General features: G+C 40.9%; 1 protein-coding gene across 5 annotated transcripts in view; it reads right to left on the minus strand.

The window, feature by feature from the left end:
• The window catches only part of CMKLR2 (chemerin chemokine-like receptor 2), a 167,748-nt gene that overhangs the window by 133,276 nt on the left and 16,837 nt on the right, over positions 1-17,635 (minus strand). For 3 of the 5 annotated variants that reach the window (XM_053698647.1, XM_053698645.1, XM_053698646.1), the window contains exon 2: positions 383-457. The exons of 1 other annotated variant lie outside the window; for it this stretch is intronic. The gene's annotated coding sequence lies outside the window, so the exon portion shown is untranslated. The remainder of the gene's footprint in view (positions 1-382; positions 458-17,635) is intronic. One more of the 5 variants, XM_053698644.1, reaches the window with a different exon arrangement.

A 17,635-nucleotide genomic window follows, 5' to 3' on the forward strand; every position in this document is an offset into this window, starting at 1 on the left:
GGAAAGTTGGGTTAATTAGCCTTGATGCTCAACGACTACGATAAAAAAGTCTGCATTCCAAAGCAATCTTCCTATTGAATGCTGCCATAGTATTTAGAGGACAAAGAATTCATCCTAACAATCACAGCTCATTTTGTATATTCAGTTGGAATAATATGAGGCTGAGGTTATCGTGGGAATGAAAGGAAGGAAAGGTCTGTGAAAAACTTCATAATGGACATTAGTTTGATGAAAAAAACAGACTTTATTGTCAGATATCTGGTTAGCCCTTACATCTGCTTTACATAACCTTAAAACTATTTGATATTTAGACTGACTGTTATATCTATAATATGAATGTTATCTTCTTTATGACATTGAGTTTATATTTACTTGTACTTACCAAATCGCTATTTAATTAGGGAAAACTCTGGATATGATCGTCTTGCTCTCTGCTGGAATTCTTCTGTTTTCTACACTGCATAAAATGTTACAAATTAGACTCTGTGGATTGGCAGCTCTACACGCAGGCAGAATATCAAAAAAACTGCTCTACTGCCCATGAACACGTCTTTTTCATATACAAAGACTTCCTCTTTTTAAAGGAACATAGATATAAATTATATACTCAAAATTTTTAGGGCCAGATTACAAGTGGAGCGCTAAATATCGCATAGATGATATTTGCGCCCCATTGTGTAATACCAGCAGTCGAGGACTGATGCTAGTGTACACTTGTATAGCACTCACTTTCCTACAAAGGCTATTTTATTAGAAGAGCATATTTAATGATTTAGGAGGTGAGGAGAAATGCTTGAATTTAAAATATAACCTTTATTAGGACATTTAAAACAAAAATTCTTTAATATACAAACACATACAAATTTAAAAACACAGGGGGATTGGCCTGGTAGAGAATACTAATGCACTGTATAACCGTCTAATGAAGGAGTCAATTATAAGTAAGATCCCTGACCTAGGATGTCGATGTTAATCCATAGAGGCCTATTTATGAAAGGTCTTGCGGACCTGATCCAACAGTGCGGATCAGGTCCGCAAGACCTTGCTGAAAGCGGAGAGCAATATGCTCTCCGTATTTAGCATTGCACTAGCAGCTCACAAGAGCTGCTGGTGCAACTCCGTCCCCTGCTGACTCGCGGCCAATCGTCCACCAGCGGGGAGGTGTCAATCAACCCGATCGTATTCGATCTGGTTGAATTGCGGCGATTCCTGTCCACCTCATCAGAGCAGGCGGACAGGGTTATGGTCTTTAGACCGCTGCTCCATAACTCTTGTTTCTGGCGAGTCTGAAGACTCGCCAGAAACACAGCCCTTCAAGCTCCATACGGAGTTTGATAAATGGGCCTCATAGTCTGGATTTATACAAATAAATTAAATTGTTTTCATGTATCTTGGATATAGTTGTTGGGCTAGCCCAATATGGCATAAAGGTGATTAAATAATGTTTCAACTTTCTGTTGAGTGCCTGTCAACTTATAATAATATAGATAGGGTTCGTTATAAATAGTTTACGTCCCTAAATAATGGGTTAATATAACTCCAGTACCTAGGACCCCATATAATAGAGTTCAAAATATATGTTCTGATATCTTAAGTTACTTGGAAATTCATACGTTGATTCCCAATCTTTTATATATCCATATGTGAATGCTTTGCATAATAGTTTACTAGTATATGTATCTGTAAGGTGTACATAGTTTCCGTCCATAAATAATGGGTAATATAACTCCAATACCTAGGACCCTGTATGATATAGTTCAAATTGTATGTTCTGATACCTTAAGTTACTAGGAAATTCATACGTTGATTCCCACCCTTTTATATATCACTATGTGAGTACTGTGCTTAACAGTTTACTAGTAAATGTATCCGTACGGTTAACCGCTTAGATACCTAGATGATACTGTGTCTTTAAATTTACAATTCTAAAGATATTGAGGCATATTTAACAAATGTCTGTCGGACCTGATATGACAGTGCGGATCAGGTCCGACAGACATCGCTGAATGCGTAGAGCAATACGCTCTCCGTATTCAGCATTGCACCAGTAGCTCACAAGAGCTGCTGGTGCAACGCCGCCCCCTGCAGACTCGCGGCCATCAGCAGGGGGTGTCAATCAACCCGATCGTACTCGATCGGGTTGATTTCCTGCGATGTCTGTCCGTCTGCTCAGAGCAGGCTGACAGGTTATGGAGCAGCGGTCTTTAGATCGCTGCTTCATAACTGGTGTTTCTGGTGAGCCTGCAGGCTCGCCAGAAACACGGGCCCTCAAGTTCCATCCGGAGCTTGATAGATAGGCCCCATTGTTTCTTTTAAGCTGTTGGTTGTTGCAATTCATAAACTGTCAGTGGTTGTGGATGGTTATTTGAATATCGCTGTGCCTGTTGATTTTTGATACACATAATATTGTTTTCTAAGCTATAAGCTGTTACAGTTCGTAAATGGTCACTGACTGTAAGAAAAGCCAATTGGGACACAAGTTCCAATTTTTAATTACACGTGCTAACATCCGCAGCGTGTTATAGGTTTAAAGTGAAGGTCAAGTCTGGCTTAGTCGCTTACTGCGTTCTACAGTTAATTTCAAATAACCTTGATGTTCATTCATGAATTTTCCTAAAACTTGTCAGGAAATTTTATATTTCACCTTTTAAATCTCCCCCGTTGTACTTCCATTGTCCGCCCGCCATCTTGCAGATAATGATTAACAGATTTTCATGCTGTAATAGCCAATGCCTGTTCCCGCCCCCCCCCCCCCCCCGGGCATTCAGCCCATTTTTCTCCACGTCATTAGTCACTTCTGCGTTAAAGACCGGCTAGCATCATCAACATCATGCTAGTGCATGAGACGCGCATGCGTATTTGGCTTCATTATTTTTTTAAAACATTGATTCACTGACTACGATCGATCGTGCTAGAAGAAAGCAATCTAAAGATATTGTCCGCTGTAATTCTATTATCGTTATTATGCACAATCTTAATGTTTCATACCTTGTGTAAAGAATAATATAGATTATTACAAATGATAAAATTGTGCTGGGTGACAAGCACTATGGAAAGGAGCATAATTCATATACAACAAGTGAGCAGAATGATTGTGCTGGGGTTGAAAAATAAAAATGATAAGTGCCAAAAATTAAACCTTTTGGGATGGAAGCAGGGATATGACACATATTGCTATTGATAACATTTTCATATCATTATTATTCACAATTGAATTATTCATAGTTTGTGTATAGATTAATATAATTGTGCATAATAACGATATGAAAATGTTATCAATAGCAATATGTGTCATATATCTGCTTCCATCCAAAAAGATTTACTTTTTTCCCACTTATCTTTATTTTTCAGCCCCAGCATAATCATTCTGCTCAGTTTATTAATGTCCATATGCTCATATCCATAGTAATAAAAACACCCTTCAACATTTTAGATTTTATCCTACTCATTCAGATTATGTCCCCAAGCTCTGATTCAACAATATAAAATGTTTTTATATTTTATTGTTAGTCTAATAATATATGATTGATAAAGGCTAGTCAGTTTATATATAAACCATATTTTAATTTACCGTAACAATTCTTGGGCAGCAGGAAATAAAAAGCGCTTTGAGTCTTCACAGAGATATAGCGAGTGACGCGATCGCATAGCAATCAATGAATGAATGTTTTCATTCATTGAATACTATGTATCACTGGTATGGACCGTAAAATATTTACTCATGCGCGATTGCAGTGAACATACGCATGCACATTTTCCTTGAGGTATTGTGCACAAGCTTTTAAGTGACGTAGTGAGCGTGTGGGACCGCTCGTTACGTCACTAGTGCTGAATAAAGAAGTGGTGGAGAGAAGAAGTCACTGTGTAAAACGGAGGTATGATATATTTATATTTTATTCAAAAGGGAAAAACTATATTGAAAAATAATGTTAGCGACTTGAATGCAGATATGTTAATCTGTAAATTGGTGCAGTACATTTGCATAAAACTGACCTTCACTTTAAACATGAACCTTTAATCACTTCCATATCGGTTTATATAGGGTTTATTTTGTTGCTTGCTAGTATAAGTATCAGTGTTTTCTTACTTATATTATTACATTCAATATTATTATGCAGGGTCAAAAAAGCTTTAGTGTTAATGGCCCAGTCTGCATCTGTTAAGATGTTCACAATAGTCGGGTTAATAAACGTAGCTTTACCTAGCGTGCTATGAGTTATAACTTGTAATTCCCATCTGCTTATCTTGCGGTATATTAGAAACTGAGTTTTAGCTTGCCCTTATATATATATATTATAGTACCATTTAGTTCAGTATAGTTATAACTAGCTGAATGTTGTGTTGCTGCACAGTGTCTGTGCTTTATTACTCTCCACGATACTTGGATGCGGTATACTTATGTGCTTGTTATAAATCAAAATACGGTTCTATTAGGATACCAACGAAATATTGACTTAAATTGGTTATAAATAGAATCTATCACATGCCAACATCCGCTGCGTAAAGTTACTTAGATTATATTCCCAACTGCTCTTAACACACATTACCATTACCTCCCTGCTTTAAAAAAAATGCTTATTGCATTAGAGCTGGCTTTTCCCTGACATGTTTCGCCACATTTGGCTTTATCAAAGGGTGTATACAAATACAGGACCACTATAAGAGAGACTATGTTCAACTGTTTATTTAACCACTGATGCAGGCTCTATGGCATTTATTTAAACATCATATGCAGACACGTAGAATATTTTTAATTTACTTTATCTATACTATAATCGTGTTTGTAACGCATCTATCGCCGTCGCCAGTTGTGCACGCATCCTCAAAGGAATGTTGGCTGTGCGCGTAGCCAAAAGAATTCACCTGGATGCAGCAAAGCTGCATCCCGGTGGATTCCAAAAATGGCAGGGTGGTGAAAGGATTCCAAAAATGACAGGATGGTGAAATTCTTTCACCACCCTGCCATTTTCAGAATCCACCGGGATGCAGCGAAGGCAAACGGAGCATTACAAAAACAAAACCTAACCGCCCGCAATAAGTGTTAAAAAAACTAACCACCCTCAATAAGTGTTAAATAAAAAAAAATAACCGCCCGCAAAAAGTGTTAAAAAAAACCTAACCGCCCGCAATAAGTATTAAAAAAAAAGTGTTAAGAAAAAAAAAAATGGCCCGCACAAAGTATTAATGAAAAAACAAAAAACAACTACATCCGCCATTCCCCCACATCGCAAATTAAATCATTATTTTTTAACCCCTAAACCGCCATCCACCACCAACGCAATAAACTTTATTAACATATTAACCCCTAATCTGCCAACCCCCCACAACGCATTAAACCTAATTTACCTATTAACTCCTAAACCACCAACTCCCACAACGCAAATAACTAATTTAATGACTAAGCCCCCTAACCCAACACCCCCTAAATTAAACCCATAAAATAATAAAATACTACATTACAATTAAAATAAAAAATCCTAATAGTACACAGACATGCTAGGTCTTGGGGTACACACATACAAATTTGCATATATAAAAACATTTGCATGGTCTTCATTTTCATTTTTTTTTTAAAAACTTTTAGCGTAATATTTTTTTTTTAAATCTGAAATATGCAGTATTATTTTTTTATATATAGTAGAAGCAGAGAAAGGGTTGACAACTAATCACTGGTGGTGCTACTGAGTATAAAGGAAACGGGGCTACATGACTAGTTATTGTCCCCTAAAATAAAGACATTTTGCTAGCTATATGTTAATTTGAGACTTCAAATCAGATGTATGGCAAATGCAGACTACTCTATGCTAGTTATATGCCCATAAATCTGTAAGCCTATGTGTGCATCTGTGTATATATACAGTATATATGTATGTGCAAATGTCTGTGTATGTATGTATGTATGTGTCTGTGTACATGTGTATGAGTGTGTCTGAATGTGTACTTTATGTATGTATGTATGTACACTATGGCATGTATTTATCAAGCCGTCAACCGCAAATACGCTGGAATTCCGCAGCGTATTTGTGGCGAGCCTGATTCGCCTTAGTTATCAAACCCTACAGATCGGCAAAAGTAGAATTTAGTGACGTAACATACGATCCGCCGGACTCAGTCCGACACAGATCGATGCTTACGTCACTACAGATGTTCCGAACGCAAGTTTGGCACTATCTGACTACTTTTGCTAGTTATCAAATAACTAGCAGATACGCTCGGCACTTTTCCGGCCCATCGTACCTAGTTTTCAATCCGCCGCCCTGGAGGTGGCGGATGCCATAGGGATCAATGGGAGTCGGAAAGCAGCGAGAGCTCATGTTCGCTGCTGCCCGATATCCCATTGATTCCTATGGTAATGTCTACACCTAACACCTTCCAAATATGTTAATTAAAGAAACCAACAGAAAAAGATACTAAATAAGCACTCAAATGACCCTAAATTATCTGGAGTAGAAAAAAGATTCACACAAATTAAAACATTAATCTTTATTAGAAATATTAAAATATGGGTTGATTAAAACTAAAATGCTGGTATTCCCAGTACTGAGACTGGATATTTAAGGACTTGAACCAATTTATATTATTATCTGGTGACTAATGAAGAAACCAACGGTTAGTAATATCAGTAACTACTAGTAAAAATTGGGATCAGTATAATGTGACAAAAAGATATATATTCTCAACAAAAGCAGCACTAGTTCATTCCTATTGCTGCATGTTTATAATTCATCACAAACGTAGTGTGTAGTATTAATCCTATGTATTAAGAACATAGGTAAAGTAATGTAATGGAGTCGGGATGTGATATAGCAGATTACTTAAATAGTAGCATATGATAAATATGATTGCTCGTAGTATACTACTATGAGATAAACAATATCATAATTATCAAACGAGCAATCATATTTATCATATGCTACTATTTAAGTAATCTGCTATATCACATCCTGACTCCATTACATTACTTTACCTATGTTCTTAATACATAGGATTAATACTACACACTACGTTTGTGATGAATTACAAACATGCAGCAATAGGAATGAACTAGTGCTGCTTTTGTTGAGAATATATATCTTTTCGTCACATTATACTGATCCCAATTTTTACTAGTAGTTACTGATATTACTAACCGTTGGTTTCTTCATTAGTCACCAGATAGTAATATAAATTGGTTCAAGTCCTTAAATATCCAGTCTCAGTACTGGGAATACGAGCATTTTAGTTTTAATCAACCCATATTTTAATATTTCTAATAAAGATTAATGTTTTAATTTGTGTGAATCTTTTTTCTACTCCAGATAATTTAGGGTCATTTGAGTGCTTATTTAGTATCTTTTTCTGTTGGTTTCTTTAACTAACATATTTGGAATGTAACTTTGTTGATACATAGCACCTAACCACAGTAACTTAGAATATTAAGGCCATTGTGCTTATTACAGAACGGTAAAAGACCCAAAGCAAAATCTATGAGTGTTGCCATCAACTCTACCTGAATTTCAGTACACCTAACACCTGTCAGGGTTTTTCCCTGTTGTGTTTGCCATGTGCTGCTGGCAGCCAATTTACTCACTTCTCTTCCTGACTTGGTGCATTGTGGGGATGCTGCTTACTTCCTGCACTTCCTTTTATGGCCAGACTGGTGTGCATCATCCATGTGAGACAGGATGCAGTCTCAGAATTGTGATGTCATCACTTATTATTTAAAGGGCCTCTGTTCAGTATGCTTTGCCTTTGCGTTGTCTCAGACCTGTTTGTGAGAGTTCCTGTGTATTACCTGGCTGCCTGACGTCCTTCCTGGTTCCTGATCCCTGACTTGCTCCTGACTCTGCTGTTTTCCTTGTTCCTGATTCCGGCTCATTTGACTATTCGCTTTGGCTCCTGACTCGGCTCGTCTGACTACCAGCTCTGGTTTTGACTCCTGGCTTGTTATTTGACTTGTGGACTTTTTATTATTTTTTGCTATTAATAAAGGTGTGATTATTTTTGCACTTCTCGTCTCAGTCTGATTCCTAGCACCCTGACATTACGCAAAGGCCATGAATCCTGATGGTGCTAATAATCCACCTTTACCTGCCATCATTTTCAGGATGGATGTACGGGATCACAGCTTGGATCAATTTGCATCAGCCCTGCAAACCCTGCTGACTCGCACTGCACATTTGGACCAAAGTGTCCCGCAAGTTATGGCTGCTCCTGTTTCCGCTGCTGCACCTATACCTCAGCGATATGGAGGCGATCCTATTCAGTACAGAGGATTTTTGAACCAGGTGGGCATTTACTTTGAGATGTTACCTCAGGCATTTCCCTCTGACAGAGCTAAGGTGGGATTTCTCATCTCGTTACTCTCTGACACAGCTCTTGCCTGGGCTAATCCCTTGTGGGAGACTAATAAACCTGTGATTTCAAATTACCCTGAATTTGTGGCCTCCTTTCGAAGGGTATTTGATGTTCTGGCTTGCTCCTCCTCTGCTGCTAAACGACTCATGTCCATTCAGCAAGGTACAAGATCTGTTGCTCATTATGCTATTGAGTTCCGTACGCTTGCCGCAGAGGTAGGTTGGAACAATGAAGCCCTTGTTGCCGCCTTCTTTCATGGGCTCTCTAAAGCGATTAAAGACGAAGTTTCTGCCAGAGATTTAACCGGAGATCTCGAGGCATTGGTGTCTTTTTTTATCCTAATTGACATCAGACTAAGTGAGAGGACCTCTTTTAAGGAGCGCTTGCGGAAGCCTCCTGTTCCGTTGTCTCCTACGTGTTCGTTCCCACCCATGCCTCCCTCTCCTCCCATGCCTCCTGGTCCCGAGTCACCAGGTACTGCTGAGCCGATGCAGTTGGGATTCATGCATCTCTCTGCGGCGGAGAGGGCCTTTAGGAGGAGGGAGGGGCTCTGCCTCTATTGTGGGTTACAGGGTCACCTTTTGAAGTCTTGACTTACACGGCCGGGAAACGCTCACACCTAAGGTCCTGTTGGGGGCAGACCTTGGGTGGTTTATCCTCGTCCCCGGAACCGCTTAAGGAGAACCCTCTGGTCATGGTTGTCCTTTCCTGGGTGGACTCCTCCATAGTCACTCAGGCTCTTGTTGACTCCGGTGCTGCGGGCTATTTCATTGACAGTGCTTTTGTATCAAAGCACTCCATTCCTGTTTTGCCTCGGTCCGTTCCGCTTGCTATTGAGGCCATTGATGGCAGGCCCCTTCAGCCTGCACTCGTTACTCACGAAACTGCTCAGTTGTCCATGGCTGTTGGGGCTCTCCCTTTTGAAACCCTCCAGTTCCAGGTGATAAACTCTCCGCATTTTCCGGTTGTTCTGGGTTATCCCTGGCTCCAAAAGCACAATCCCAGTCTCGACTGGCGCAGGTCCAAAATTTTGTCGTGGTCCCCGCAATGTATTTACACTTGTCTTCGGAAACCAGTTAAAGTCTTGTGCACTTCTTCGGTATCTCAATTGCCAGAGGAGTACCGAGAGTTCCTAGACGTGTTTGACAAGGTGCATGCCGGTACGTTGCCTCCTCACCGGTCTTACAATTGTGCCAAAGACCTGCAACCCGGAGCCATTCCTCCTCGGGGCAGGGTGTACCCTGAGTCTGTTGCAGAGAATTGTGCTATGGAGGAGTATGTTGCTGATGCTCTGTCACGGGGAATCATCCGCAAATCCTGCTCTCCTGCAGGGGCTGGCTTCTTCTTTGTGAAGAAAAAGGGTGGCGAGTTAAGACCATGTATCGATTATAGGGGTCTTAATCGTCTTACCATTAAGAATGCTTACCCTATTCCGCTCATTACGGAACTCTTTGACCGCCTCAAGGGAGCTACGGTCTTTACTAAACTTGATTTGAGAGGAGCGTACAATCTTGTTAGGATTAAGGAGGGCCACGAATGGAAAACAGCATTTAACACCAGGAGCGGGCATTATGAGTATCTTGTAATGCCCTTTGGCCTATGTAATGCTCCTGCTGTTTTTCAGGAATTTATTAATGATCTCCTACGAGATATGTTGCAACAGTGTGTTGTGGTGTACTTAGATGACATCCTCATACACTCACCCGAGGCTCATCGTTCTGATGTTACACGGGTTCTTCAGAGACTACATGAGAACGGCCTGTTTTGTAAACTCAAGAAATGTGAGTTCCATCAGACTCAAGTAACCTTCATAGGTTATGTTATCTCCATTGCAGGGTTCTCCATGGATCCTGACAAGTTATCTGCAGTGGCCTCGCCCAGTTGGTCTTCGGTCTATTCAACGTTTCTTGGGGTTCGCCAATTACTATAGAAAGTTTATTAAAAATGTTTCTTCCTTGGTCAAACCTATCACAGACATGACCCGTAAAGAGAATGATCCACTCCATTGGTCACCTACTGCCATTAAGGCCTTTGATAGTCTTAAGACTGCCTTTGCTGCTACTCCAGTTCTGGCTCATCTTAACCCTGTCCTGCCTTTTGTTCTTGAGGTCGATGCATCTGAGACTGGAGTAGGTGCCCTCTTGTCTCAACATCCTACGCCTGACGGTTCCTTGCATCCATGTGGTTTCTTCTCTAAGAAATTGTCTCCAGCGGAGTGCAATTATGAAATTGGAGACAGGGAATTACTAGCCATAATTTTGGCACTCAAGGAATGGAGGCATCTTCTCGAGGGTACTAGCGTGCCAGTGCTCATTCTTACTGACCACAAGAATTTAACTTATCTATCTGAAGCAAAATGTTTGTCGCCCCGACATGCCAGATGGGCGCTATTTTTGTCTCGGTTATGTGGTCTCCTTCCTGCCTGGTAGTAAGAATGTTAGGGCTGATGCCCTCTCTCGACAATTTTTGCCTCTGTCCAAGGAGGAGTCTGTACCTACTCCTGTTATACCTTCTGACCATATTTTGGCTACCATACGTACTAATTTGACTTCTCCCTTGGGGGAGGAGATCCTGGCTGCACAAACCAATGCACCTCCTGAGAAACCTAGTGGTAAGTGTTTTGTTCCTTAGAATCTTCGAACTAAACTTTTGCACACTTACCACTATCCTAAAGCCGCAGATCACCCAGACAAGAACCAAATGATTTGGTCTGTCACTCGACAATTTTGGCGGCCAGGTCTTCGTTCTGATGTTGCTGCATATGTTGCCTCCTGCTCAGTTTGTGCACAGAATAAGACTCCTCAACTTCTTCAACCTATTGCTAATGGTGAGCGTCCTTGGACACATCTTTCCATGGACTTCATTGTCGAGCTCCCTGTTTCCAATGGCAATACTGTTATCCTTATGGTGGTTGAACGTTTTTCTAAAATGTCACATTGCATTCCCTTGATGAAGCTGCCTACCGCTCAGGAGCTTGCTTCAATTTTTGACCGGGAGGTCTTCCATTTACATGGGTTACCCAAGGAGATAGTGTCGGACTGGGGTAGCCAGTTTGTCTCCAGATTTTGGCGTTCCTTTTGCGCTCAAATGGGGATCCAGCTTTCCTTCTCCTCCGCATATCACCTCAATCCAATGGGGCTGCAGAACAGTCTAATCAAGCTCTGGAACAGTTCCTCCATTGCTATGTCTCAGATCACCACAATAATTGGTCTGAACTGTTACCTTGGACAGAGTTTGCTCGTAATAGTGCTATTAATGCTTCCTCCAAGTTATACCCGTTCACGGCGAATATGTATTCCGGCGTTGGAGGAGCATCTTCGGCAACTCCGTTCCACGTGGGTGCAGATGCAGGATTGCCTTCATCATTTTATGCAGCGCCAAAAGTTCCAGGCTGATCATAGGCGTCTGCCCGCACCTTCCTACCAGGTTGGTGAGAGAGTTTGGCTGTCCTCCTGCAACTTGAACCTTCGTGTGCCTTCCAATAAATTGGCTCCCTGATATGTTGGTCCTTTTCAAATACTCCGACGGGTTAATCCTGTGGCCTATGCTTTTGACCTTCCTCCTGCTATGCGCATCTCCAATGTTTTTCATGTCTCCCTCTTGAAACCATTGGTTTGTAATCTGTTTACCACTGTGTTGCCTCGTCCCCATCCTATCTTTGTTGACAACCATGAGGAGTATGAGGTCAGCAGCATTATTGACTCTCGTATATCCAGGGGCCGTGTACAGTATTTGGTTCACTGGAGGGGTTACGGTCCGGAGGAGCGTTCTTGGGTTCCCTCCTCTGATGTTCATGCTCCCGCCTTCCTCCGTGCCTTCCATGCCCGTTTCCCCAATAAGCCTTTTGTCCACGGGGGAGGGGTCATTGAGGGGAGGGTACTGTCAGGGTTTTTCCCTGTTGTGTTTGCCATGTGCTGCTGGCAGCTAGTTTACTCACCTCTCTTCCTGACTTGGTGCATTGTGGGGATGCTGCTCACTTCCTGCACTTCCTTTTATGGCCAGACTGGTGTAAGACAGGATGCAGTCTCAGAATTGTGATGTCATCACTTATTATTTAAAGGGCCTCTGTTCAGTATGCTTTGCTTTGTGTTGTCTCAGACCTGTTGTGAGAGTTCCTGTGTATTACCTGGCTGCCTGACGTCCTTCCTGGTTCCTGATCCCTGGCTTGTTCCTGACTCTGCTGTTTTCCTTGTTCCTGATTCCGGCTCATCTGACTATTTGCTTTGGCTCCTGACTCGGCTCGTCTGACTACCAGCTCTGGTTTTGACTCCTGGCTTGTAATTTGACTTGTGGACTTTTTATTATTTTTTGCTATTAATAAAGGTGTGATTATTTTTGCACTTCTCGTCTCAGTCTGATTCCTGGCACCCTGACAACACCCTAACATGTAGCCCAAGTCTAAACACCCCTAATCTGCCCCCTACACCGCTGCCGCCTACATTATACTTATTAACCCCTAAACCACCGCTCCCGGACCCCGCCACAACTAAATAAAGTGTTTAACCCCTAAACCGCCGCTCCCAGAGCCCATCGCCACCTACATTATATTTATTAACCCCTAATCTGCCCCCTTACACCGCCGCCACTATATTAAATGTATTAACCCCTAAACCTAAGTCTAACACTAACCCTAACACCCACTAACTTAAATATAATTTAAATAAATCAAAATAAATTATTCCTATTTAAAACTAAATACTTACCTATAAAAAAACCCTAACGCCTAGATTTAGAGTTCTGCGTTAGCCATCAAAAGCAGCGTTAAGGGATCCTAACGCTGCTTTTGGCCGCCCGCTGGTATTTAGAGTCAGGCAGGAAAGGGTCTAACGCTCACTTTCAAGCCGCGACTTTTCCATACCGCAGATCCCCTTACGCCAATTGCGTATCCTATCTTTTCAATCGGATCTTCCTAACGTCGGTATTTAGAGTCTTGGCTGAAGTGAGTGGTAAAGCCTCTACCGACAAGAAAAAAGTCAGTAGTTAAGAGCTTTATGGGCTAACGCGGGTTTATAAAGCTCTTAACTCCTGTGCTCTAAAGTACACTAACACCCATAAACTACCTATGTACCCCTAAACCGAGGTCCCCCCACATCGCCGCCACTATAATAAAACATTTAACCCCTAATCTGCCGACCGCACATCGCCGCAACCTACATTATCCCTATGAACCCCTAATCTGCTGCCCCTTACACCGCCGACCCCTCTATTATATTTATTAACCCCTAATCTGCCCCCCCCCCAACGTCGCCACTACCTAACTACACTTATTAACCCCTAATCTGCCGACCGGACCTCTCCGCCTCTATAATAAATGTATTAACCCCTAAACCGCTGCACTCCCGTCTCACAAACACTATAATAAATGTTATTAACCCCTAATCTGCCCTCCCTAACATCGACGCCACCTAACTTCAAGTATTAACCCCTAATCTGCCTACCGGACCTAGCCGCTACTATAATAAATGTATTAACCCCTAAAGCTAAGTCTAACCCTAACCCTAACACCCCCCTAAACTAAATATAATTTTAATCTAACGAAATAAATTAAATATTATTAACTAAAGTATTCCTATTTAAAACTAAATACTTACCTGTAAAATAAACCCTAATATAGCTACAATTTAACTAATAGTTATATTGTAGCTATTTTAGGATTTATATTTATTTTACAGGCAACTTTGTATTTATTTTGGGTTTTTGGGTTAGAGTAGGGGTATGTGGGTGGTGGGTTTTAATGTTGGGGGGAGTTGTATTTTTTTTACAGGCAAAAGAGCTGATTACTTTGGGGCTTGCCCCGCAAAAAGCTTTTTTAAGGGCTGGTAAAAGAGCTGGTTACTTTTTAATTTAGAATAGGGTAGGGACCTTTATTATTTTGGGGGGCTTTTTTATTTTATTAGGGGGCTTAGAGTAGGTGTAATTAGCCTAATATTCTTGTAATCTTTTTTTATTTTTTGCAATTTAGTGTTTGTTTGTTTTTTGTAATTTAGTTTAGTTTATTTACTTGTATGTAATTGTAGGTAATTTATTTAATTAATTTATTGATAGTGTAGTGTTAGGTTTAAATGTAACTTAGGTTAGGATTTATTTTACAGGTAATTTTGTAATTATTTTAACTAGGTAGCTATTAAATAGTAAATAATTATTTAATAGCTATTGTACCTAGTTAAAATAAATACAAAGTTGCCTGTAAAATAAATATAAATCCTAAAATAGCTACAATATAAGTATTATTTATATTGTAGCTATATTAGGGTTTATTTTACAGGTAAGTATTTAGTTTTAAATAGGAATACTTTAGTTAATAATATTTTATTTATTTTGTTAGATTAAAATTATATTTAACTTAGGGGGGTGTTAGGGTTAGGGTTAGACTTAGCTTTAGGGGTTAATACATTTATTATAGTGGCGGCGAGGTCCGGTTGGCAGATTAGGGGTTAATAAGTGTAGTTAGGTAGCGGCGACGTTGGGGGGGCAGATTAGGGGTTAATAAATGTTATGTAGGTGTCGGCGATGTTAGGGGCAGCAGATTAGGGGTTCATAGGAATAATGTAGGTTGCGGCGGAGTACGGAGCGGCAGATTAGGGGTTAATAATATAATGCAGGTGTCGCCGATAGCGGGGGCGGCAGATTAGGGGTTAATAAGTGTAAGGTTAGGGGTGTTTAGACTCGGGGTTCATGTTAGGGTGTTAGGTACAGACTTAGAAACTGTTTCCCCATAGGAAACAATGGGGCTGCGTTGGGAGCTTAACGCTGCTTTTTTGCAGGTGTTAGGTTTTTTTTCATCCCAAACTGCCCCATTGTTTCCTATGTGGGAATTGTGCACGAGCACGTTTTGCCAGCTTACCGCTACTGTAAGCAACGCTGGTATTGAGGGATGAAGTGGCGGTAAATTCGGTTCAACGCTCCCTTTTTGGAGCCTAACGCAGCCCCTCAGACAATTCTAAATACCAGCGTTGTCTTAAGGGTGAGTTGGGAAAAAAAGCTGTGTTAGCTATGCGGGTCTTTACCGACAAAACTCTAAATCTAGCCGTAAGATAGCTACAATATAACTAATAGTTACATTGTAGCTAGCTTAAGATTTAAAGCTCAATCCTATTGGCTGATCCAATCAGCCAATAGGATTGAGCTCGCATTCTATTGGCTGATTGGAACAGCCAAGAGGCTTGAACTTCAATCCTATTGGCTGATTGCATCAACCAATAGGATATTTCCTACCTTAATTCCGATTGGCTGATAGAATTCTATCATACAATCGGAATGGAAGGGACGCCATCTTGGATGACATCATTTAAAGGAAACTTCATTCGTCGGTTAGTCGTCGGCCAGGAAGGATGCTCCGCATCGGATGTCTTGAAGATGGACCCGCTCCGCACCGGATGGATGAAGATATAAGATGTCGTCTGGATGAAGACTTCTGCCCGTCTGGAAGACCATTTCGCCCAAGCTTGAAAGAAGACTTCTGCCCATCTGGAGGACCACTTCGCCTGGCTTCGTTGAGGACTTCGGCCCGGTTGGGTGAAGACGTCTCAATGTAGGGTGATCTTCAATGGGTTAGTGTTAGGTTTTTTTAAGGGGGTATTGGGTGGGTTTTAGAGTAGTGTTGGGTGTGTGGGTGGTGGGTTCTAATGTTGGGGAGTATTGTACTTTTTTTTTCAGGTAAAAGAGCTGATTACTTTTAAGGGCTATTTGTAATTTAGTGTAGGGTAGGGCTTTTTTTTCATTTTGGGGTGCTTTTTTATTTTGTTTGTTGTTGGGGGATTAGATTAGGTGTAATTAGTTTAAAAATCTTGTAATTATTTTACTATTTTCTGTAATTTAGTGTTTGTTTTTTTTGTACTTTAGATAATTTTATTTAATTGTAGTTAATTGTAGTTAATGTAGGTAATTAATTTAATTATAGTGGTAGTGTTAGGTGTAATTGTAACTTAGGTTAGGTTTTATTTTACAGGTACTTTTGTATTTATTTTAACTAGGTAGTTATTAAATAGTTAATAACTATTTAATAACTATTGTAGATAGTTAAAATAAATACAAAGTTGCCTGTAAAATAAAAATAAATCCTAAGCTAGCTACAATGTAACTATTAGTTTATTTTATAGGTAAGTATTTAGTTTTAAATAGGAATAATTTATTTCGATTTATTTAAATTATATTTAAGTTAGTGGGTGTTAGGGTTAGTGTTAGACTTAGGTTTAGGGGTTAATACATTTAATATGGTGGCGGCGGTATAGGGGGGAGATTAGGGGTTAATATATATAATGTAGGTGGCAGTGGGCTCCGGGAGCGGCGGTTTAGGGGTTAAAAACTTTTTTTTAGTTGCAGCGGGGTCCAGCAGCGGCAGGATAGGGGTTAATAACTTTATGTAGGCTGTGGCGGTATAGTGGGCGGAAGATTAGGGGTTAATATGTATAATGTAGGTGGGGGTATGCTCCGGGAGTGGTGGTTTAGGGGTTAATAGCTTTATTTAGCTACGGTGGGCTCCGGGAGTGGCAGTTTAGGGGTTAATAACTTTATTCAGGTGCGGCGGGCTCCGGGAGTGGTGGTTTAGGGGTTAAACACTTTATTTAGTTGCGGCGGGGTCCGGGAGCTGCAGAATAGGGGTTAATAACTTTATGTAGGTGGCGGCAGAATAGGGGGCGGAAGATTAGGGCTTAATATGTATAATGTAGGTGGCGGTGGGCTCCGGGAGTGGCGGTTTAGGGGTTAATAACTTTATTTAGGTGCGGTGGGCTCCGGGAGTGGCGGTTTAGGGGTTAATAACTTTATTTAGGTGCGGTGGATTCCGGGAGCGGTGGTTTAGGGGTTAATAACTTTATTTAGGTGTGGCGGGGTCCGGGAGCGGCAGGATAGGGGTTAATAACTTTATTTAGGTGCGGCGGGCTCCGGGAGCGGCGGGTTAGGGGGTAAACAGTATAGTGTGGGTGCTTAGTGACAGTATACCAAGAAAGCTTAAAAAATCTGAAGAGCAGCGAGATCGATGACTGTTAGTTAACAACAGTCCGCTGCTCATCGCACCGTACTTGGTGCACGGCTTTTTGACAGCTTTTTTGGTAACTTTGGAGAAAGTATTCAGCGATGTTAGGTGATCTTAGGCAAGCGTATTGGTGCCGTCGAAAGCAAAAAAGTCGACGGCTTGATAAGTTGATGCCTATGTATGTATGTAACTGTGTATAGGTGTGGGTGAATTTGGGTAAGTGTGTATGAGTTTTTTCTTCTGTTTGAGTGTCCATGTGAATATCTGTACATATTAGTTTTTGTGTGTCCACAGATCTATTTGTGTGTATCTGAATGAGTGTAT

Source organism: Bombina bombina, chromosome 1 (genome assembly GCF_027579735.1).
Source record: "Bombina bombina isolate aBomBom1 chromosome 1, aBomBom1.pri, whole genome shotgun sequence".
Taxonomy (NCBI): domain Eukaryota; kingdom Metazoa; phylum Chordata; class Amphibia; order Anura; family Bombinatoridae; genus Bombina; species Bombina bombina.